Here is a 23885-nt window from a genome sequence, read left to right on the forward strand (position 1 = left end):
CTCCGGTGAAAAAACTGAAGACTTGCCTGAATGCCGGATTTGGCATTTTTTTCCCCATAGGAATGTATTAGTGCCGGATCCGGTTTCCTGGATGACACCGGAAAGACTGAACGGACATTTCAATGCATTTTTCTGACTGATCAGGCATTTTTAAGGATCCTGATCAGTCTTACAAATGCCATCAGTTGGCATACGTTCACACAGGCAAGTATTCCGCGCGGGTGCAAGGCGTGAGTTGAACGCATTGCACCCGCACTGAATCCTGACCCATTCATTTCTATGGGGCTGCGCACACGAGCAGTGATTTTCACACATCACTTGTGCGTTGCGTGAAAATCGCAGCATGCTCTATATTCAGCGTTTTTCACGCAACGCAGGCCCCATAGAAGTGAATGTTGCAAGCAAGTGCGCATGCGGTGCGATTTTCACGCATGGTTGCTAGGTGACGATCGGGCTGGGGACCCGATCTGTATTATTTTACCTTATAACATGGTTATAAGGGAAAATAATAGCATTCTGAATACAGAATGCATAGTACAATAGTGATGGAGGGGTTAAAAATAAAATAAAAAATGAACTCACAAAGTCCACTTGATCGCGTAGTTGCGGATCTCTGTCTTCTTCTGTAATGTTGAGCTGCCGGCTAAGGACCTGTGGTGACGTCACATCACATGATCCAATAACATGGTCCCTCACCATGGTGATGAACCATGTGATTGGACCATGTGATGAGCACAGTGATGTCATCAAAGGTCCTATTCCTGTGCACAGGAAAGAAGAATAATGCCGGCTGCGCGATCAAGTGGATTAAGGTGAGTTAAATTATTTTATTTTTAACCCCTCCAGCCTTATTGTACTATGCATTCTGTATTAAGAATGCTATTATTTTCCCTTATAACCATGTTATAAGGGAAAATAATAAAATCTACAGAACACCCGTACCAAACATGCCGATTTTTCTCACACGCGTGCAAAACGCATTACAATGTTTTTGCACTCGTGCGGAAAAATCCCGCATTTTCCCGCAACGCACCCGCATCTTATCCGGGCAAAAAACATGACGCCGTGTGAAAGAGGCCTGAAAGTAGCCTAAAACAGCAGAAAAAAAACCTTGACACCAGCCTTATGGAGTTCAAGCCAGGGCTCTGTTCAGGCCAATTGAGTTCCTCCACACAAAATGCATAAAAACTAAGGCTTTGTGGACCTCGCTTTGTGCAAGGGAAAAAAAAACTTCAAACTTGTGCCATAAATTTGGAAGCATACAGTTGTCTAAAATGTTTGTGTACTATAGAATTACATGTATGCTATTACACGATTAATATTTACGTTATTGTACATGGGAATTTATAGTTTATTCTTTAATTTCCTATGGATATTTCAATGGTTAGTTATATGCTGCATCTAGTGGCGAAAGTGCACTTGTTTTTCTATGTTCCCTCCCTGAGATCTATGACACATTTCCTTTGTTGCAGTGCTCCACCCTTTTTATTCAGTACAGAACTTCCTGTGTCATAGATGCAGCTAACAAGCCTCATGTAACAGGGACTCATTTATTCTGCATGGTACGCTAAAGAAAGTATCATCTTTTGACCGCATAATACTAAGATCCATTCATTCTGCTGTATCCTGTTGTCTGATGTAAAGAATAAAGCATCTTTGTGGATAAACATGGTATTGGTGAGTTCAGCTATCTGATGAGGACTGTCCGCAGTGATTATATCTGCTTATACAGGCCAGGCATATAGAGGTCTTATAAGGGATAGATCGCTATAACATGGATATTCACCAGCATCATAAAGTATGCGGTAGACAATGGGAATTGTCAATTTATTCAGACATTTCTGTGAGGAATAAGGCCAGCTCCACATATATCCGACTGTCTGCTTTAGTTACCCTCCGGAGTGAAGCAGAAATCGCTGGAGGGGAACTGAAGGTAGGACTGACCCTATAGTTTTCTATGGGATCTTTCATATTCAGTGTTGTGCCGGATGTCAAATAGTGGCGGACAGAAAAATGCTGCATGCACGTTTTCCTGTCTGCCGCTATCAGTATATAAATGCAGGATCTATACACTGAAGTGCAGTGCACATATATCGGTTGTGTGGCACACCACCTGAAGTAGCTGGCCGGACACAGCTAACATATGTGAAGGGGGCCTAAGAGGAATGGCAAAGTGCAGGGTGGAGCCCTAAAACAAAAGATGCCATAAAATTGTCCGTTTTAGTAAATTCAGTAATTGCATTTTCGATAAAATGACATGTCAGTAAAATACATCATACGTCAAGAATTCTTCATTTTTTATATTTTGTATCAGCCTGGTTTAAACAATAAATTAGTAAAATATTTTCGTTATTGACTTCTTAAACTCTTTTCTGAAATCATACACTTTTCCTCAGCATGAAATGTTATGGAATTGTATGTAGAACTAATTTATTAAAGGGGTTCTCCAGCTTTTTAACACATTTTGGCTTTTCCCCCCTCCCCTCCAGACCTGTGGAGGGATACACATTCTACCCGACCCTGCCGCTGAGTTCCACTTCCTTTGGTCTATTTTTCAAGTGACGCACATGACTTTTGTCCATGCTGGAAGTTTACAAGCGGGGATCGTAGAGTTGTGAATGCAGCAGGAGGAGACCAAAAGCACCTGAACTCAGCACAGTGGAGTAGGTAAGTATGCTTTCCCTCACAGGAGAGCCAAAATGTGTTAAAAAGTTGGAGATCCCATTGATGGTTATTGGAAAAAAATAAAAAAAACGGACACACGAGCCGTCCCATAGAACTGAATGGGATGGCTTGTAATTACACGTACTCACTGCTGCAATGTCAACGGCGAGCAGGTAAACCATAAAGAGCACGACCTGCTGGTATTGATGACCTATTATGAGGATAGGTCATCAGTAGGGTTGAGCGATTCTTTTAAAAACTACCTTAAGAATATAGGCTCTGTCCTCCTGTAAAATGTATGGCCTCCGTGGAGGTCTTTCCAAGTGTCAGCAAATAGCGCGAGACTTCGTCTCTCTATCACCTGTCACTTCCTTTATTTGCATAAGTTACTGTATCAAAATACGTAGCTGAACTCTGCTTTGTTAATGAGGCGCAAAGCGAGGCCGTACATCTTACAGTAGGATGGAGACCATGTTCTTAATGACGTTTTTAAAAGAATACATCAATCCGAACCCTAGTCATCAGTATTAAAAAAATAAAAATATTGAGTCATATTAGTTGAGTCATAGGGTCTTGAAGCAGCTGCTTGCTGTACACTACTGCAGAATTCTGTATTCTACTTTCTCCTATAGAAATCTATATGTGAAGAATGTCCAAGTGTTTGGACTGGAATGTTATCTATGTATCTATTTTGGATTGCTGTGAAATTAAACACAAGTGAAACATTTCTTCTGAGTGGCAATTTTTTATTCAGTGCATGTAAGTAATAAAGTCACTCAGGGTACCGCTGCCTTAGTTACAGGGTTTGTGCCATAAACAACTATTCATCAATTATTCTAGCTCCTATTCCAACTTGGATGTTGTTGTTTTTTTTTTAACTTACCTGATTTGCAGTTTTCTCTTATCCCCCATGCTTGAATCCTAATTCCTGGTTTGTCATGTGACTGTTTTTCCCATCATGCCTTAGGGTAGTGAGCTGTGTCCTGACATCAGCAGGACATGTGACACTAACCATGCCTGCTGTTCTTACCAGTGACACGTCCTACGTGATAAGGCTCCAATACAACAGGACATAAAAAATTTATAAGTTGTCATTTACAGAGATATATCTCACACACAGTATGGGTATATGTAAAAATACACCCCAAAACACATTGCCCTACTTCTTCTGAGTACAGTGATACCACATGTGTGACACTTTTTTTGCAGCCTAGGTGCACAAAGGGGCCCAAATTCCAATGAGTACCTTTAGGATTTCACAGGGCATTTTTACGCATTTGAATTCCAAACTACTTCTCACACTTTAGGGCCCCTAAAATGCCAGGGCAGTATAAATACCCCACAAGTGACCCCATTTTGGAAAGTAGACACCCCAAGGTGTTCCGTGAGGGGCATGGCGAGTTCATAGAAGATTCTTTTTTTATTTATTTATTTATGGCCCAAGTTAGCGGAAATTTTTTATTTTATTTTTTCTCTTACAAAGTCTCATATTCGACTAACTTGTGACAAAAAATAGAATTTTACATGAACTCACCATGCCCCTCACGGAATACCTTGGGGTGTCTTCTTTCCAAAATTGAGTCACTTGTGGGGTATTTATACTGCCCTGGCATTTTAGGGGCCCTAAAGTGTGAGAAGTAGTTTGGAATTCAAATGCGTAAAAATGCCCTGTGAAATCCTAAAGGTACTCATTAGAATTTGGCCCCCTTTGTGCACCTAGGCTGCAAAAAAGTGTCACACACGTGGTATTGCCGTACTCAGAAGAAGTAGGGCAATGTGTTTTGGGGTGTATTTTTACATATACCCATGCTGGGTGAGAGTTGTCATTTACAGAGATATTTCTCACACACATAAGCAGGGGTGGCCTCTTGGATGACAGGTTTGATTGTCAGTGAAATGCATAAAGCGGCGATGATGACCTCAAAACGTGTCCTGGACAAAGCAGCAGAGAACATGGCCATGTAATGTATTGGGTCTTTGGACCAATAGGACCGCAATATTTTTTTTTTTTGTTAGACCCATGCTGAGGATAAGGCCCAAAAATATTTTACATTCGGAAACTGTGACTGGTTTCCACCGGAAAGGCTGGGCATAGAAGCTTTCCGGATTGGTGGTTATATACTGTGTGGCTTAGCGTTTGGTTTCTGCTACAACAAAGTCATAGAGATCCGCGGTGAAGAACAGCTCAAAAAAACCTCAAGGGCTGATCCTAAATGAGCCGTCTCCACGCGAACTCCAGACTGGCCCGTGAAAGGGGGCAATACGGGTGCGGCGGAAGCAGGGGATTGCCAATTTGGTTTTGCAAGCACCTCTGGGAGACTAAGGGCTCTACGGGCCTGTGAACGTGGTGGCTGCGACGGGGGAGTTACTGCACATGCACGTACCAGCTTGAACTGCCCTTCTGGTGCTCGCCACTTCACCAGGGAATACGGCAGTGCTGGTAGAAGTTCCAGGATGTGCTGCGCTGCTGGTGTATGCCGCACCATAAAAAAAGATCAGCGCTAGCACCACTCTGCTGCAAATGAGGCTCATCACGTGGGGTATGCAGAACACTGACATGGGGTCGGGTACGCCTGACCATAGCAGGGACCTCAACCTCGTCATCTTCACTAGCGGTTAGAGTGTCACTGCTGTCTAGAGGTTCATATTCTGAACCACTGGATTCAGCGGGTGAGGCATCCCCATCGCTTTCATCCATCAGGGCCAGAATCCTGTAGGCCTCTTCAGCGGAATACCCCTTTTTTGACATTTTGGGCTAACTAAATTTAGGGGGTATTCCTCTGAGACTACCCAGGAAAAAGAGCACACCTGCCTAGTAAAAAGGAGTGCTTGCGAAGTAAAGCTGCGATCGCTAATAAAGATCCAGAAAGCTCATCTTTATAGCGCCGCAGCGATTTTACTGTGTTTTTGCAGTGATCAGAAAAAAATAATTCTGTCACTGCGGTGGGGCGGACTGAACGCAAGTGTGGGCACAAGATCAGGCCTGATCGGGCGAACACTGCGTTTGTTGTAGAGCCTAAGGTGACCCTAATGTACTGATATAGATCTGATTGCGATCAGTCTTGATCACTTACAGATACTATATAGTACTAGTGCTGATTAGCGACAGCGATGACACTAATCAGTGACTGCGGTGCGGTGGGCTGGGCGCTAACTACCTAACAAGTAGCTAAGTAACTGGCAGTGATAAGGGACCCTTACAGGGGGGTGATCAATGACAGTAGGTGATCAGGGGTTAATAAGGGACAGGGGGGGGTGTAATGTGTGTGTGGTGTTTGGTGCTACTTACTGAGCTGCCTGTGTCCTCTGGTGGTCGATCCAAGCAAAAGGGACCACCAGAGGAGCAGGTAGCAGGTATATCAGACGCTATTTACAAAATAGAGTCTGATATACCTATTTGATTGGTTATTTTAAAAATCTACACCCTGCCAGCCAATGATCGCTGCCGGCAGGCTGTAGTTCAACTTGTGAGCGCGCATTCACAGGAAATCTCAGTTCGCACGAGATGACGCCAATAGGCGTCACTAAGACCTGAGAGCGCTGCCGTCCGGACACCTATCGGTGTTACCGTGACGGCAAGTGGTTAAAGGAGTTATTGAGGATTAGAAAAACATGGCTGCTTTCTTCCAAAAACAGTACCACACCTGTCCAGAGGTTTTCTCTGGTATCGTAGAACAGATCTATTCAAGAGAATGGGGCTGAACTGTAATACTACACACAAGCTGTGGACAGGTGTGGTGCTGTTTTGGGAAGAAAGTTTATCTTTAGCTAACTTAGTAACATAGTGTGTAAGGCTGAACATAAATAGATGATGGGAGAGATATCTGTACTAACCCCCGATATATTTATACATAGGGCTCTTTCACAGGAGCAGATCCCGTGCGTGGAATCCGCTGTGCGAAAGAGAGCCAAACCCTGTTCTGAACAGCAGAGACACGGAGCAGTAACATGATTGATAAAGCTCTTTGCCTCTGACCTTTTTGCTACAAAATCACAGTGAGATAAAGTTGTCACTGTGATTTTTTTTTAGTAAAAAGATCACAGAGAGGCAAAGAGCATTATCAATCATGTTAATGCTCTGTGTTACTGCAGTCCAGGATAGGGCTTGGCTGTCTTTCACGTGGTGGATTCCACGCACGACATCTGCTCGTGTGAAAGAGCCCTTTATAAGATCGCCCCTTAGTAGTCTTTTTTTATTCTAAACTACTAGTTCTGAAGAACCCCTTTAAATAAACCCAAAATTGTTGCTCCAGTTCAGATCATTGAGGGCTTTTCTTGTCATAATGTGAAACGCATTTGATTGGCTAGATAAGACCCGCAATCCCTGCCTGGGTGTGAGTAAAAATTAGAAGCTGGTCCTAGATCACTTAGGTCTCTTTCACACGGGCGTCGCGTGTGAGGGCAGGACAAGATGTGGGTGCATTGCAGGAAAATGTGCTATTTTTCTGCGCGAGTGCAAATCGTTTTAATGCATTTTGCACACGCGTGAGAAAAAGAGTGTTTGGTACCCAAACCCGAACCCGGACTTCTTCACAGAAGTTCGGGTTTGGGTTAGGTGTTCTGTAGATTTTATTATTTTCTCTTATAACATGGTTATAAGGGAAATAATAGCATTCTTAATACAGAATGCTTACTAAAATGTCCATTGAGGGGTTAAAAATAATAAACAAATTTAACTCACCCCATCCTCTTGATCGTGTAGCGGATCTCCTCTTTCTGCTTTCTTCAGGACCTGGCTAAAGGACCTTTGATGACGTCACTGCGCTCATCACATGGTCCATCACCTCTTCTAGCAACCATGAGTTGATTTTGCACCGCATCCGCACTTGCTTGCGGATGCTATGCGATTTTCACGCAGACCCATTCACTTCTATGGGGCTTGCGTTGCGTGAAAAATGCACAATATAGAGCATGCTTCAATTTTCACTCAACGCGCAAGTGATGTGTGAAAATCACCGCTCATGTACACAGCCCCATTGAAGTGAATGGGTCCGGATTCAGAGCGGGTGCAATACGTTCACCTCACGCATTGCACGCGCGCGAAATTTTCGCCCGTGTGAAAAGGGCCTTAAAGGGAGTCTGTCACCTACCTGACCGGTTTCAAACAGGTGACATTGTTCAGTGGGGCACAAAGACATGACACAGATGTTACCAGTGTTTAGTTCTTCAGATGCTTCAATTCGCCCAAAAAGTTGTTTTTATCATATGCTAATGAGCGGTCGCAAGTGCCCAGGGGCGGAGAGTTTTCTGAAAGTGCCCAAGTTCCCCCGCCTCACTCGCGCGTAACTCCGCCCCTCAGTAAGCTCAGGTCAGCCCTGTGGCTCTGTGACATCATATTTCCCTATAGGCTGTTCACGCATCACTGCCGGGCCCGGGCATGCGCAGTGTTCTGCCCACTGTGGTCAGAGGCACAGAGATATGCAGTGCGCATGCACCAATTTCACGCCAGTAACTGGCGCATGCGCACTCCATATCCCTGTCCCTCTGCCCACAGTGGGCAGAACACTGCGCATGCCTGGGCCCGGCAGTGATGTGCGAACGGCCTATGGGGAAATATGATGTCACAGAGCCACAGGGCTGGCCTGAGCTTACTGAGGGGCGGAGTTAGGCGCTAGTGAGGCGGGGGAACTTGGGCACTTTCAGAGTTTTGCGACGACTCATTAGCATATGATAAAAACGACTTTTGGGGCGATTTTAAGCATCTAAAGAACTAAACACGGGTAACATCTGTGTCCTGTCTTTGTGCCCCACTGAACAATGTCACCTGTTTGAAACCGGTCAGGTAGGTGACAGACTCCCTTTAAAGTTACTTCTGATGACTTCACACCATCCAAGAGCACACGACCATGCTGGTATATATCAATATCAGATGTAGATTGTATCATGTAGATTGTAAGCCCTCACAGGCAGGGCCCTCTCTCCTTCTGTACCAGTTTGTAACTCTTCTTGATCATGCTTAGTGCAATTGTCTGTATTATGTATGCATACCCCTGTACCCATATGTACAGCGCCATGGAATGAATGGTGTTTTAATAATAATATTAATACCATTTCAGTTGGTGAAATCAGGGCATATAAGCTCTGCCCCAGGTAGCACCCACTTGTGGACAGGGTTTGCATTAGCCTCACCCATTTTTGGTCCAGGATGGTGCAAATTTGCCAGGTCTGTCTCTGAAAATCAGGGACACTCCCCGCAGATTCAGGACAGTTGGCAGCTATGCGGATGGGATCCAGCAGTTTGCAGTGTATTGAAATACACAGAAGCTGCAGGCAAATGGTTCAGAATCTTTACAATTCTGGACACTTAAAAAGATGAAAATGTGTCCATAGCCTTTAAAGCCAGGTTCACACAGTGCTTTTATTGATTTGACTACCCTTTTAGCAACCACAACAATCAGTGTGTACAAGAAGTAGCCTGTATGTTTTATACACAACTATGTGAACCTTGGTGTAAGTGAAAGAGTCTCACTATCTACACCATCGGATCTCCCTTCCCCCCATGAAATGTGGGAGTTTTAGAGCTGAAAGATCAGTTACTGTAAACTTTTGCTGTCAGTATATCTCCCATTTAGTAAAGTAACCATGGTAACTCCATACCGAAGAGGAGACTATCGCCTCTAAATAGGCTCATATGATCAGTATGAATTTATGATAAAACATGTATGCTTTCAACTTCTGACTTATCATATAGGACAATTACATATATGTTCATAGATACTAAGCTGAAGTACACAAATGTAGTGCACCGTTCCCAATATCTGTGAGGGAAACTGAAACTGTAATCGCTACAGAGTATGTCAGCGCTACAAAAGGGAGTAAATAATTAAATATATGGCAGAACCAGGGGCAGACTGGGAACTTAAAGTGGCCCCATCTTGTAGGTGAGTCTAAATTGACAAAAGGTGGGGCAACACAAATAAGAAAGGGCCAACACATGTAGGCAGGAACAACAAAAGTAGGCAGTACCGCCCCAGAGGAACTAAATACCACAGTGCAGCACAAAATACTGCCGCTACAGTATTTACCTGTATCATTGCCCTGAGGATGGCAACACAGTTGAATTCAGGAGGGCACCTGTGGCCGCTGGCCAGATGCATAAGTGCCTGATCCTCCTATATTAATGCTGAAAACATCAGGTTTTTATGTACGTGGCCATGAGGAGGGCTTGGGTGGCCACCTGGGCATCGGCCCACCAGGAAATTTCCCTGTAGGGTATATGGCCAGTCCATCCCTGGGCAGAACTGTGCAATTTAGAATTTGATGACAGGTTTACAACTGATCCTGTTTTTTGTGATCAAAAACAAAGAGCTCATCAGCCGATAATACAAGTATGGTTAGGCCAGATTCACACCAACAGTAACATTCTCCGATACGTGCAGTAGACCCATTGGTGCTTTTTCAGGGAAAACCCCTTTATAATGTTGTCTCTTGAAGAAGGCTCCTTTCTTGGCATTAACACTAGTGATTGGCCATTATTGCTAAGGACGAGGTATCTGGACAGACATTTCCTCTATAATGCAAGGACAGGCTGAGTATGCCAGAGCTCTGATAAATTTGCCATGGAATCCGTACCAGACGAGGCTTCTTCATTGTTTGCCAGCATAAAATATGTTACCCACTGCTACCCATTAATAACGAGACAAGCTACATATTTTGAGAGACTGCATCAGACTCCTATCTGTAGTGCTAGCTGTACTCCCTTTAGGGTACATATACACAACCCCAAAAAAAAGATGACCAAATGACCATTAAAAACAGCCTGTATGGGGGCCATCATTTCATGAAAATGGCCAAATATAGGACATGTCCTGCTTTTTGACACCCGTTATTCACCATTCACTTTAATAGTACTGAAAACTATTTTGTATAGCAGCCATTAAAAAGACAGTTTTTTATGCGTCTTCTGCGCCAAAAAACGCCTTTAAAAAGCCTCCCATTCATTTCAAGAAGCAGCACACTCTATCTTGGGGTGGAATCTACACTGATTCTCCCATTGAAATGAATGGGAAGCTGAAAAAATAGGAATCTGAAAAAACTGCACCAAAAAAGAGGAGTTTTGCAAAATGATACACAATGCCATTTATGGCTTCAATCTCCCTGCCTCTCCTCGGTTTCTGAACCATATTACTTACTGTCCTAAATGCTCGACCCCAGCTACTGACTAATGGCATGAACTTTGAGCTTGCCGTAAGGTCATGGGGGTAGATTTATCAAGACGGGTGTAAAATGAAACTGGCTTAGTTGCCCATAGCAACCAATCAGATTCTGCCTTTCATTTTTCACAGCTCATTTTTGAAAATGAAAGGTGAAATCTGATTGGTTGCTATGGGCAACTAAGCCAGCTTTCCTTTACACCAGTTTTGATAAATCTTTCCCATAGTTTTCTGGAAGGACTTGATAACATATATGCAGTCCAACTGGACAGTATCTCTTCTGTTTATCCGCTTGCTGAGCCCTAATTTCCTTCTTTTCTCCACACGGTCTTACTGGTAGCTAAGCAGGTCTTGCTACAGGAGTGGTTGTCTCCAAAAATGTTTCACGTTTCTAAACTCTGCTTGGCAATAATTGGATTGAGGCAGGTGGACATAAGGAACATTCTGCTACCAAGTTCTTCAAAAAATGGCAAACCTATATGACAGGGGTGGCCAACCCGTGGTTCGCGAGCCGCATGCGGCTCCTTGCGCCTTCATTTGCGGCTCACAGGGGAGCGGTGCGGCCAGCGATTACTCTCCTCTCTGCAGCGCGTAAGTGAAGCGGTGGAAGGCTGGAAAGAGGCGGAAGAGTGGAGGATTGAGAGCGCCGAGAGCGGGCACGTGACTCAGTCACTCACTGCAGCTCCGCCGCCTCCTCCGGCAGAGAGGGCGAAGCTGCAGTGCTTATACCCGCCACCAGCCGCCGATGTGCCCGCCCACGGCCCCACACCCCCATCTGTGAGTGTTTGTGTGTGACCTAATGACCGCCCCCAGTCTTCTCAGTGCCAGCCCAGCAGCCAGATTCATCAGACTGCAGGCTGCATCTATGGGGGCGGCAAGAAGTGGCGCAGCAAGCAAGGAGGACCTACTTCCAGCTCCATAGTAAATTTGAATGAATGTTAATTGTGGACAGCAGGGCAGGGCAGCAGCCATTTTAGTCTGATTACAGCCACTCTGCAGCTTTGGCTCTAATCTGACTGAAATGGCTGCTGCTGGCCTCAGTCTCTCTGCCACTGCTGCACTGCCTTTTTTTTCACAGGTGTCACTGCCCAGCACACCAAGTGTGTTTTAAGCATGGGTGGTGATCTGAGCATAGAGCAGTCATCTGAGCATAAGGCGATGAAAGATGGTAGTCACAGCAGCATATCCAGTGCGTCATTTATTGGAAGCCTTGAGTGCACACACAAACAAAGTACGACGTTTCGGCTACGCAGTAGCCTTTGTCAAGTATACAAAAGGTAAAAACTGGCAATGTTAAATACAGATATGTGACCTCTCCCACCACATGTTGGAGCCAATCATTAAAAGGCTCAGCCCACTCAATGCATCAGTGCAATTAAAAACAGCCTCTTCAGTAATCAGGCTGTCTGAAACATATAATGAAATAAATGTGAACCTGAAACATATAAAACATCGGCCAATAGCGCTAGACATATTCCCATCCACCTCGTCGTCTGGCCAATCGCAGTGTGCATGTCCATGACGTCATCTCGCTATCGCCATAACGCGCTGCCGTCAGTCACGTGCATAATGTGTCATCAAGTCACATGATCACGTGTTGGGCGCAAGGTCCTTACTGAAGAGGCTGTTTTTAATTGCACTGATGCATTGAGTGGGCTGAGCCTTTTAATGATTGGCTCCAACATGTGGTGGGAGAGGTCACATATCTGTATTTAACATTGCCAGTTTTTACCTTTTGTATACTTGACAAAGGCTACTGCTTAGCCAAAACGTCGTACTTTGTTTGTGTGTGCACTCAAGGCTTCCAATAAATGACGCACTGGATATGCTGCTGTGACTACCATCTTTCATTGCTGTTCCTGGCCTGCTGTGGATCTGCGGTCCCATCGCAGCTGTTGCATTCCGGTTTTGGTCTAAAGGTCCGGTTGTGCTGCTCTTTTTGTTTGTGCTGAGCATAAGGCAGTCATCTGAGCATAAGGCAGTCACCTGAGCATAGAGCGGTCATCTGAGCATGGGGCTGCCATCTGAGCATAGGGCAGTCATCTGAGCACAGAGCGGTCATCTGAGCATGGGCAGTCATCTGAGCATAAGGCGGTCATCTGAGCATAAGGCGGTCATCTGAGCATAGAGCAGTCATCTGAGCATAGAGCAGTCATCTGAGCATGGGCAGTCATCTGAGCATAAGGCGGTCATCTGAGCATAAGGCGGTCATCTGAGCATAAGGCGGTCATCTGAGCATAAGGCGGTCATCTGAGCATAGAGCAGTCATCTGAGCATAGAGCGGTCATCTGAGCATAAGGCGGTCATCTGAGCATAGAGCGGTCATCTGAGCATAGAGCGGTCATCTGAGCATGGGGCTGCCATCTGAGCATAGGGCAGTCATCTGAGCATAGAGCTGTCATCTGAGCATAGAGCGGTCATCTGAGCATAGAGCGGTCATCTGAGCATAAGGCGGTCATCTGAGCATAGAGCGGTCATCTGAGCATAGAGCGGTCATCTGAGCATGGGGCTGCCATCTGAGCATAGGGCAGTCATCTGAGCATAGAGCTGTCATCTGAGCATAGAGCGGTCATCTGAGCATAGAGCGGTCATCTGAGCATAGAGCAGTCATCTGAGCATAGAGCAGTCATCTGAGCATAGAGCAGTCATCTGAGCATGGGGCGGTCATCTGAGCATGGGGCGGTCATCTGAGCATGGGGCAGTCATCTGAGTATAGGGCAGACATCTGAGCATGGGGCGGTCATCTGAGCATGGGGCGGTCATCTGAGCATGGGGCGGTCATCTGAGTATAGGGCAGTCATCTGAGCATGGGCAGTCATCTGTGCATGGGGTGTCATCTGAGAAATCTTGAAACACATTGTGAAAAACAAAGATTGGCAGAAGTCTCACTAAAGCTGTCTACAATACAGGTAGGAAAGGTGGTTTTAAATGTTTGATAACTCAATTGCAGTAATACTAAACGTATAGCTTGTGGCTCCTGGCAGTCATACGATTTTTTTTTCTGGCTCTTTGTGTCTGTAAGGTTGGCCACCCCTGCTATATGACATCACACCTTTCCCCTCAAGAGATAGAAGATGTTGTTAACCCTTTCCGATACACCACATGGTATCTTACCTCTGGCATGAAGGCTACTCTTGGGGCATTAAGACTGCAGTGAGGTCATATTTTCCGTGGTTAAAGGATCTGCATTCTGGAGGTATCTCAGGGTGACTCTTATTGCACATCTTATCTTATTAAAAGAATTCCACTTTTTTTTTCTTTCCCCTTTCCATATTACCTGTATGCAATTGTGATGCAGCAAACCGTTTCACTCAATGGATCTTTGATGCTTAGAGCCCAGATAATTGTCTGTTATGTTATCCTACTGTTATAAACTGGTTTAGTTTTCTCTATAAAAATGTTTAATAAAAAGATGTACAAAACAATGCATCTTTTTTCAAAGGGACAAGGCATCTTTTTTTAAAGGGGATCTGTCCCCAGGCTATCACTGGTAACAAAAACTGTATAGTAATAGGTAAGTATGTAGAATAAGTTCACAGAGGAATTGATTAACCTTAAAACTCAGCATTTATTAATGATATCTTAAAACTATGTATAACTATATTCCCACAAAAAACAAAAGAACAAAAGAAATAAAGCTAAAATAAAATGGAGATCAACATATGGGACACATATATAGAGTCAATAATGTTATAATAATCGCAGGTCGGCACTGCTCTTTTGAAGTCGCGGTGCACGTGTCCGTGGGATGGCGTCCCCAATGAAATATTGCAGAGAAGACCGGCACTCACTGTAGATCAATCTTGTATATATTAGTCAGTCACATATACAGAGAATAAGTGACGCGTTTTGGTTCTACCGCACCTTCATCAGACTTATCATCATACAAGAAAATGTTCATGTTTAAATAGACCGCCAAAACACATGGAAATGACATCATACAGAAAACCACTCCCACCAATCTGTGTTAAATCGAAACATATGAACAAAAATGAAGACAAGCTTTGTAGTAGCATTTCTTTGGATTCAGTATGTCAAACTATATTAGTATTTCCTTCCTTATTGTGTTCTCCTTTTCCTTATGTCCGCTATAAGAAAATAAGAAAAATAATTTTTTATTTTCAAAAAAATTCTTTATTTTAAAAAAAGCTTTTGATATTTTTATCAAAAAAAGGGAAAAATTATATTTTCAGTAATTTTTAGTAAGGTAATCTATCAGAGGAAGCTTTGTACGTTGTATTCACGATTGAGTCCACGGGGCTCAATCGTTTGTAGTCTATGTATCCAGTAAGCCTCCCTTTTAAGCAGTAATTTATTTCTATCTCAACCTCTCCGTGGGAGGCTTACACTTTCAATAATCTGATAACGTAACTGTGCCACTGTGTGTCTATGTTCGTGGAAGTGGTATGGTACAGGAAATTATACATTTTGCTTTCTAATGGTAGATTTGTGATTGCTTAGTCTATCTTTCATCCTTGTGGAAGTTTCCCCCACGTTCAATAGACCACAAGGGCACTTCAAAATATACACTACAAAGCGGCTATCGCATGTAAAAAAGCCTTTGATAGGTATACGTTCACCCGATTGTGGGTGGGTGAAATGTGTACCCTTAATTACACTGGAACAATGTACACAATTTAAACAGGGAAAAGTTCCCATTTTGGGGGTAGCCAATACTCTGTATAGGTCCAGTTCTATTGCTGCCAATGTCTGCCCGCACTTTCCTATCACGTATGTTGCTAGCTCTTTTAAAACACATCATGGGTGGTTGTCTAAATTCTACCACATGAGGGTAAGATTTTGATACCACATGCCAGTGTTTGTTTATTATCCCTCTCAATCTCTGGGTACACTACAAGTGGAATCCGTGATTGTTTCAGGGGTTTATCCTGCTGTGTTTCCTCAACTCTGTTCCTTTGTTCCTGTAATAAATGATCAGGATAACCCCTCTCCCTAAATTTCTGAGTCATCTCGTCTAGTCTGACCTTGCATAACTCGGTGTCGCCCACTATACGTTTAACCCTTTGGAACTAGGAATAGGGGAGAGATTTTCTTGTAGCTACTGGGTGGTTACTAGTGTAGATGAGCAAACTGTTCCTGTCGGTGCTTTTTGTAAATAGATCTGTGCATATCCCACCCATGTCATCCTTGATTACCCACGTGTCCAGGAATGAAATGTTATGTATGTCAAAATGCAGAGTGAACTTTAATTCAGGCCAGACGGAATTGAGGTATAGTGTAAATTGTTCAAGGGATTGAACGTCACCACACGCAAAAGATGTCGTCGATAAAGCGACGCCAGAATTTGCAATGTGTTTTGTAGAGATCATTAGTATAGACAAAATCTGTCTCAAATTGCGCCATATAGCAATTTGCATATGGCGGTACGACGTTCGATCCCATCGCGGTCCCACGCCGCTGCTGATAAAAAGAATTCTGAAATAAAAAGTAATTTTGTTCAAGAACAATCCTCAATAACGTCAGGAAAAATTCCCGTTCTGCATTTTTATAGTGACTCAATGTTTGACTCAAAGCAGTGTATGAATCGCTTTTAAACCTTTATCATGTGATATTGATGTATATAAATTACATACATCAAATGTAACAAGTATATCGTCTTTATCTGAGTTAAAGGATTTAATTTCCTGTAAGAAATGTTCAGTGTCACGTAAGTACAAGGGAGACAATTTAGTAAATGGTGTAAAAATCTTCTCCAGAAAAACTGCCAAAGGTGAGAGGATTGAATCAGTCGATGCCACAATGGGACGGCCAAGATTGATCTACAGCGAGTGCCGGTCTTCTCTGCAATGAGTCAATAATGTATCACCACTAGTGTGGTTACTCACGATCTCATGAACCTTATGGTGAATAATACACGGAGAGAAAAATGCACCAAACAGATATAACACTGACTATGCTGGCAAGACATAAGTAAAGGTATTAAAAGCTGAGACTTTTGCCAATATGTTCCAGTCATGGAGATATCGGAGCCCAACATGCACCATGTCACGGTTCTCAGCATGGCAAGGGGTCCTAACCGCTGCTCTAACTGTGGTGTGAACACGGTCTAATGGTGCGGTCAGCCTGCTCCCCCAATTGAAGACAGGCCACAGTGTCAGGGGTTTGGCAGCTCCTACAGAATTGCCACTATATATTTTTTTGTTTTTTTGCTTCTGACTTGTTAGATTTGAGTGCGTTTGCCCTACTTGGCATTCTAACACTTTTTTTGCACCTGGTAACCTCCATCACATGGTCTGGTGTGGGTGTGGCTCGCGGCCTGGTTCCATTCACATAGTACTACTCAGTATTCATGCTGGGCATTTGTGGGGGAGCTTGGCTGCGAGCTGAACTATATCACCATTAGACCGTGTTCACACCACAGTTAGAGCAGCGGTTAGGACCCCTTGCCATGCTGAGAACCGTGACGTGGTGCATGTTGGGCTCCGATATCTCCATGACTGGAACATATTGGCAAAAGTCTCAGCTTTTAATACCTTTACTTATGTCTTGCCAGCATAGTCAGTGTTATATCTGTTTGGTGCATTTTTCTCTCCGTGTATTATATGATTGCTACATTCTGTGTAGTTTGCTCTTGTGGTGCATGTGGACCGCGCCGATATCCTCCATTGTATGCATATTTTGCTGGGGTTAGTCGATTATTGCGGTCCACATGCGGTCGGGCTGCTCCCCCAATTGAAGACACGCCACAGTGTCAGGGGTTTGGCAGCTCCTCCAGAATTGCCACTATATATTTTTTTGTTTTTTTGCTTCTGACTTATGGTGAATAAGTTGCATTCATCAGGTACCAGATGAAGATCACTTGGATGTTTTCGGCAGGGATTTGAATGCTTTTTGCAGAGGCTTGTAGTTTAAAGTCCTCCAGGTGCTCAGAAGTGGGTCATCAATATGCAGGAGTCTGCTTTTAGGCATTAGGGAATCTGTCCCTCAATGACTATGCTGTCCCTGCCTAAAAGAGTAATAATCGCCCCGAAAGGGGGGCCCCACTTCTCGGTGGCTGTCCCCTTAAATAAACAATCCCTACCTGTCCAATAGTTCCCAGTCCTGGATGATGCCAGTTTTAATCAAATGTCCCAAATAATATGTGGTCTCCAATTTCCAAGAAGGTCCCAACGCGTTTTCCCTATTAGATAATCCGGTTCATCAGGGGACCCAATGAAGAAAGAAGCATGATGGCATAGATGGTATAAGGCCAATGGATAGGAACCTTCTGTGCTAATAGACTCCCACCGCAGGTTTAAATACTCTGGCTCTAATGGCAGTTCAGCGTGGGTTCAGGTTCAATACGCAGGCGCCGCTCTGATGCATGGTGTGCCGCCTCGCCCCCAGCAAAGGTATATAGACTACAACAGGAAAGGGGCAGAGTTAAGCCCAGATGCATCACCTGCTCCACTACGCCTGCTGCGCATGCGCCCTTTCACTGTGCGGGCATAGGTGTCTAAGGGCAAGCGGTATCAGAACGCTGGAGCGCGCATGAGTGAACCGTAATGACATTGTTCTAAGTAAGAGCCAGAACAGTCGTGCTTCAGGTATTGAGCATCTAGACACTAACATAAATACATGTCCGCACCAATATATCCATTACCTACATGTGTGCTGGGAGCTGTTGCTGTTATTTAGGATGACGAATGTAATAAATATATTCCCATTAGATTATATTCTATAAATTTATAGGGGGAAAAAACAAGCCAATGGCCTATAATTTATAGACATAAAAAAGTTTAGCCCTATGAAACATTGGCTGTGGGTACAAAAAACATAAAGATGGGTTATTAAAGGACATCCTTAACACAAAAAAGATTTATCAAGGGGTCGTTTAATAAATAAATCCCAAACCATTTATGATCAAAATGATGTTAAATCATTCTTTGATCAAATACATCTCAGATTCTGACCGTAAATATTTATGTCATAGTGGTCCAATTTTGAAGCCTATTAGAAATCAAAACTTAATAAATGTATTGAATTGACAGGGACCTGTATTTTTACCGAAAACTAATAAATGAGAGAATCATTACAGAAGAGAGAGCAAAAGAAAAGCGGTACTCGGTGAGTGCCGCTTTTATTTTGCTCTCTCTTCTGAAATGATTAGACTCAATACTTTATTTAGCGTAAGTACCGCATCAGAAGCCATAGGAGTGTGAATCCTGTTGGATGTTAAAACCGCACTACGCAGTGCTGACTGTGTTTCTTTATCTTTAAACACTAATAAATGAGAGAGTCTCATTGAGTCCCAATGGGTTAACTGTTTTCAATCTGATCATCCACCCAGTCTCCTTTTGGAGAATTATTTTCTCTATGTCGTTTTTCATCATTTATCATATCTTTGTCCTTGTATTTCGGTACAAGTAGCTCTGTCCTTTCCTTATTGCAAGGATGTTTATAGGCCTTATTGAGTATGGATTGTGGATATCCTCTTCTAATAAATCTAGATTGCAGAAGTCTTCCCCATTGGAACAATTTCTGCGTATACGCAAATACTGACCTTTAGGTATACCCTTTTCCGCAAACTCAAAGGGTGATGACTTTCCCATTTCAAAAGATTATTGGTTGCCGTGGGTTTCTTAAAGGTCTATGTGCGTATAACGCCATTTTGCAAAGTAATGTCAAGATCTAAAAATGCTAGATGGCTATCATCAAGTTTGTATGTGAAGTGCATCCCTATTTTGATGACATAAAGGTATTTATTAACTCCACAAAAGCATCTCTGGGGCTGCTTCACAATATGAATATGTCATCAATGAAGCGACCCCAGAACATGATATATGACTTCCATTGATTCTGATCCCTGAATATCTCAGTGTCCTCCTACCAGCCCAGAAACAAATTAGCATAGGTAGGCGCACAGGCACTACCCATTGCGGTGCCCCTGAGCTGGTGAAAGAACTTGAAGCCAAACAAAATATAGTTGTGTCTCAATACAAACTCCAATAAATGAGACACAAACTGATTATGTAAAATACAATGAACACCTCGTGTTTTGAGAAAATATTGTACTGCCATGAGGCCTTTGTCATGAGGGATGTTACTATATAAGGCCTCTACGTCAATTGAAGCCAATAGGGTACCTTCTTCCACCGCCAGGCCATCAAGCTTATTAAGGAGATCCATCGTATCTCTGATGTACAGTATGAGGGGAGAGCTGTTACACAATTCCCAAGTACCTTATCAATATAAACCCCCACCTTATGTTAGATGGAGTCAATCCCCGCTACTATAGGACGTCCTTTCAAAGGATTCTCTACGTTATGAATTTTGGGCAGGGCATAAAAGGTGGGGACCTTGGGACTTTCATTAAACATAAATTTCATCTCATCTGTGGAGATCAATTGGGTTTCCACTGCTCCTATTTCCTCCAATTCAAGTTGGAACTCGGTGGTAGGATTACTTTTCAATTCAGTATAAGAGAATCGGTCATACAAAATTGAATGGCACATATCGATATATTGTGAATGATTCAGGATCACCAAATTTCCTCCTTTATCAGATGGTTTTATTATAATGTTGTCATCGGATTCAAGTGTTACCATTGCTCTCATTTCAGATAGAGTGAGATTTTGTTTCCAATCAGCATTTCTAGATTCCAATTTTTCAAATTCCTTAGTGACAATGCCCAAGAATAAATCTATAATGTTAGATTGAGGGGGAGGTGATTTAGTGCTCTTAGGTTTTAAATTCGTAAAGGGACCTAGGCCCCTATCCTTTTCTCCCTCATCTAATAATTCCATTAGAAGTCTAACATTGGGTAAGTCCTCCACTGGGATGCCTAAACAGAGACTATCTTTCACGTCATTATTCACAAAAATTTGTGCCATTTCAGTTTGCGACTAAACAAATGTTTATCTTTAACCCAGTGAAAGGCATTATATTTAGTGATAGGGATGAATGACACGCCCTTGGACAAGACACTTGTCTCATCCTTAGTGTCCTGCCCGATATGTTAATGATCTGTCCCTCATTAATTCCACATGGGTCTCCTCCTATTTGTCTTTCTCCATACGGGAATGGTCTCTGAGGTGATATGGAGACTGTCCCCCCAATTCCAAAAACCCCTCTGCTGATCCATAATATTTGAAGGATTGTAGAGAGCCCTAACTTGTTGTGGTGTCTCTGCTTAGCGGTCTCCATCTTCCTGATCTACCTAACACTTCCCCTTCTTCCTCTTCTTGGGTTAGGGTGACTGACAATTGGATGTTCAGTGTCAGAAGTATCCACTTCTGATGATGAGACCTCTGTTTCTGATGGAATTTTCTTATTATCTATAAAGTGTAAATAAGCCCTGTTTTCTTTAAACTCCAATAAATCCCTACTAAATTGTTTATGTTTGATTTCTTTTATGGAGGATTGGAATTTTTCCACTGATGTCTGTAGACTAGCTTCTCGTTTTGCAAACTCTGGGTCAGTTTTATATTTCAGGGTGTTTTCAATGAGCTCATTCAATTCAATCGATGTTCATGATAGCGTTAGTTTTTTTTTCAGTCAGGAGTAGTTGCATTAAATTGATTGAGCTCTCCGTTAGTATCTGTTCCCACTTATCAATCAATTCTGGTGTTTAAGAGCAGGCTGCAGGAATCAGTGGTATTCTTAACCCCTTGGGTTTTCAGATTTTGAATGTTCTCTGTTCCCTGATCCAGGTCACTGTCAGAAAAAACTATTAATCGGTCCGGTCAAGAAACTGGCCATACTCTATTCAAAAAAGCTATCACTGGTAACAAAAACCGTATAGTAATGGGTAAGTATGTAAAATACGTTCACTGAGGAATTGATTACCCTTAAAATATTTATTAATTATATCTTAAAACTATGTATAACTATATTCCCACAAAAAATGTTGAAAGAAATAAAGCTAAAATAAAATGGAGATCAACATATGGGACACATATATAGGGTCAATAAGGTATCACCACTAGTGTGGTTACTCACGATCTCATGAACCTTATGGTGAATAAGTTGCATTCATCAGGTACCAGATGAAGATCACTTGGATGTTTTCGGCAGGGACTTGAATGCTTTTTGCAGAGGCTTGTAGTTTAAAGTCCTCCAGGTGCTCAGAAGTTGGTCATTAATATGCAGGAGTCTGCTTTTAGGCATCAGGAAGTATGTCCCTCAATGACTATGCTGTGACTGCCTAAAAGGGAAGTAATCGCCCTGAAAGGGGTAGCCCCACTTCTCGGTGGCTGTCCCCTTAAATAAACAATCCCTACCAGTCCAATAGTTCCTGGTCCTGGATGATGCCAGTTTTAATCAAATGTCCCAAATAATATGTGGTCTCCAATTTTCAAGAAGGTGCCAACGCTTTTCCCCTATTAGATAATTCGGTTCATCAGGGGACCCGATGAAGAAAGAAGCACAATGGCATAGATTGTATAAGACCAATGGATACGAACCTGCGGCCCGAACAGACTCCCGCCGCAGGTTTAAATACCCTGTCTTTAATGGCAGTTCAGCATGTGTTCAGGTTCAATGCGCAGGTGCTGCTCTGATGCGTGCGTGCGCCACTCAGCCCCCAGCAAAGGTACATAGACTGCAACAGGAAAGGGGCAGAGTTAATCCCAGATGCGGCGTCACCAGAACAAATCTCTTTAAATTGGATCCTTTTACAGATGCCCTAAAAAACAAGTCAGTGCGTAAATGGTGAGGATCTGGTCTCATGGTCTTATTTGACTTTTCTTTTTCCAAGTTGGGTCTCTTTCTGGACCCTTAGGGCTCATGCACATGGCTGTTGCCTGCCCGTACAAAAACAGCGGGTATGCAATATGCGGGCACTGGCCGTGTGCACCCTGCATCACGGATGCAGACCTATTCACATGAATAGGTCCGCAATCCAGGAGGTCTGGTGTGGAACGGAGGCACGGAACCCTACGGAAGCACCACGGAGTGCTTCCGTAGGGTTTCTCTCTGTGCCTCCGCACCACAAAAAAAATTAAATTTTTAATTTTTTTGGGGTGCAGGCGGATCACAGACCCATTCAAGTTGAATGGGTCTGGATCCGTCTGCGGAATCTACACGGATGTTGCCCCTGCATTAGGGACCACAAATTGCTTTGTTCTAGTGAAACTGATGGCTCCATAGGTCCCTGTTAGGGATGAGCGAATCGACTTCGGATGAAACATCTGAAGTCGATACGCATAAAATTTTGTTAGAATACTGTAGGGAGCGAGCGCTCCATACAGTATTAGAATGTTTTGGCTCCTATGAGCCAAAGTTATTACTTTGTGAAGTCTTGCGGGACTCGGGTTCGGTTCTAAGGTTCTGTACAAAGAGACAAAGTGGTTTCTGTCACAAAGCTACAAGGAATGCATTAGGAGTATAAATCATTGTGTACATCCATTATATGTTTATCAATTTCTAATGGCCGTTTTGCATCAGTTTTTAATGGATGAATTTCATAGTCTTTTTTTTTTTATCTCAACCCCTGAAGAAACCTCATTATACATAACCACCCTCCATTATATAAATAATGGCCTTCTTTGTGCCCTCAGTATATATAGTATACCCTTGTTGTACCCTCCGTAATTACAGAAGGTGAAGCAGCTCAGACAGCTTTCATTCGACTTCTAAATTCATTAAAATCCATCACTCTCCGTGCTCTTTGATAGTGGAATCACTGGGAAGGTATGTGAGGCACAATTTTTTTGGGCAAAGTCAAAAGAGGTTAACAAAAGCTCAGTGCCATGGGTCTTAGGAGATGCAGGTGCTTAATGATGAGTTGGTGCCCACCTGCTAACATGATGAGTTGGTGCCCACCGAAAGAAACTGAAGAGACCAGGGCTCCAGAGAGGTGAGAAAAAGGGTGTAAATTACACTTAAGAGCCTTTTTGTATTAATGTAGTTAAGATAACGGTGTGCATTACCCCAGATATTTTATTTATCTTTTGTCAGGAGACCTTTACAAGCTCTGCACCTCCTATAGCTACGCCACTGAGGGAAATCTATATACATTCCACCCATAACGCAATTTAAATGTCAGTCTTTAATGCAACACTTGAGAAGCAATAGAAAATGAAATCTTATTTTTCTTCTTTTCTGTCAAACACCATCCTGAATGTC

The sequence above is a fragment of the Bufo gargarizans genome, chromosome 4 (genome assembly GCF_014858855.1).
Source record: "Bufo gargarizans isolate SCDJY-AF-19 chromosome 4, ASM1485885v1, whole genome shotgun sequence".
NCBI classification, from domain to species: Eukaryota; Metazoa; Chordata; class Amphibia; order Anura; family Bufonidae; genus Bufo; species Bufo gargarizans.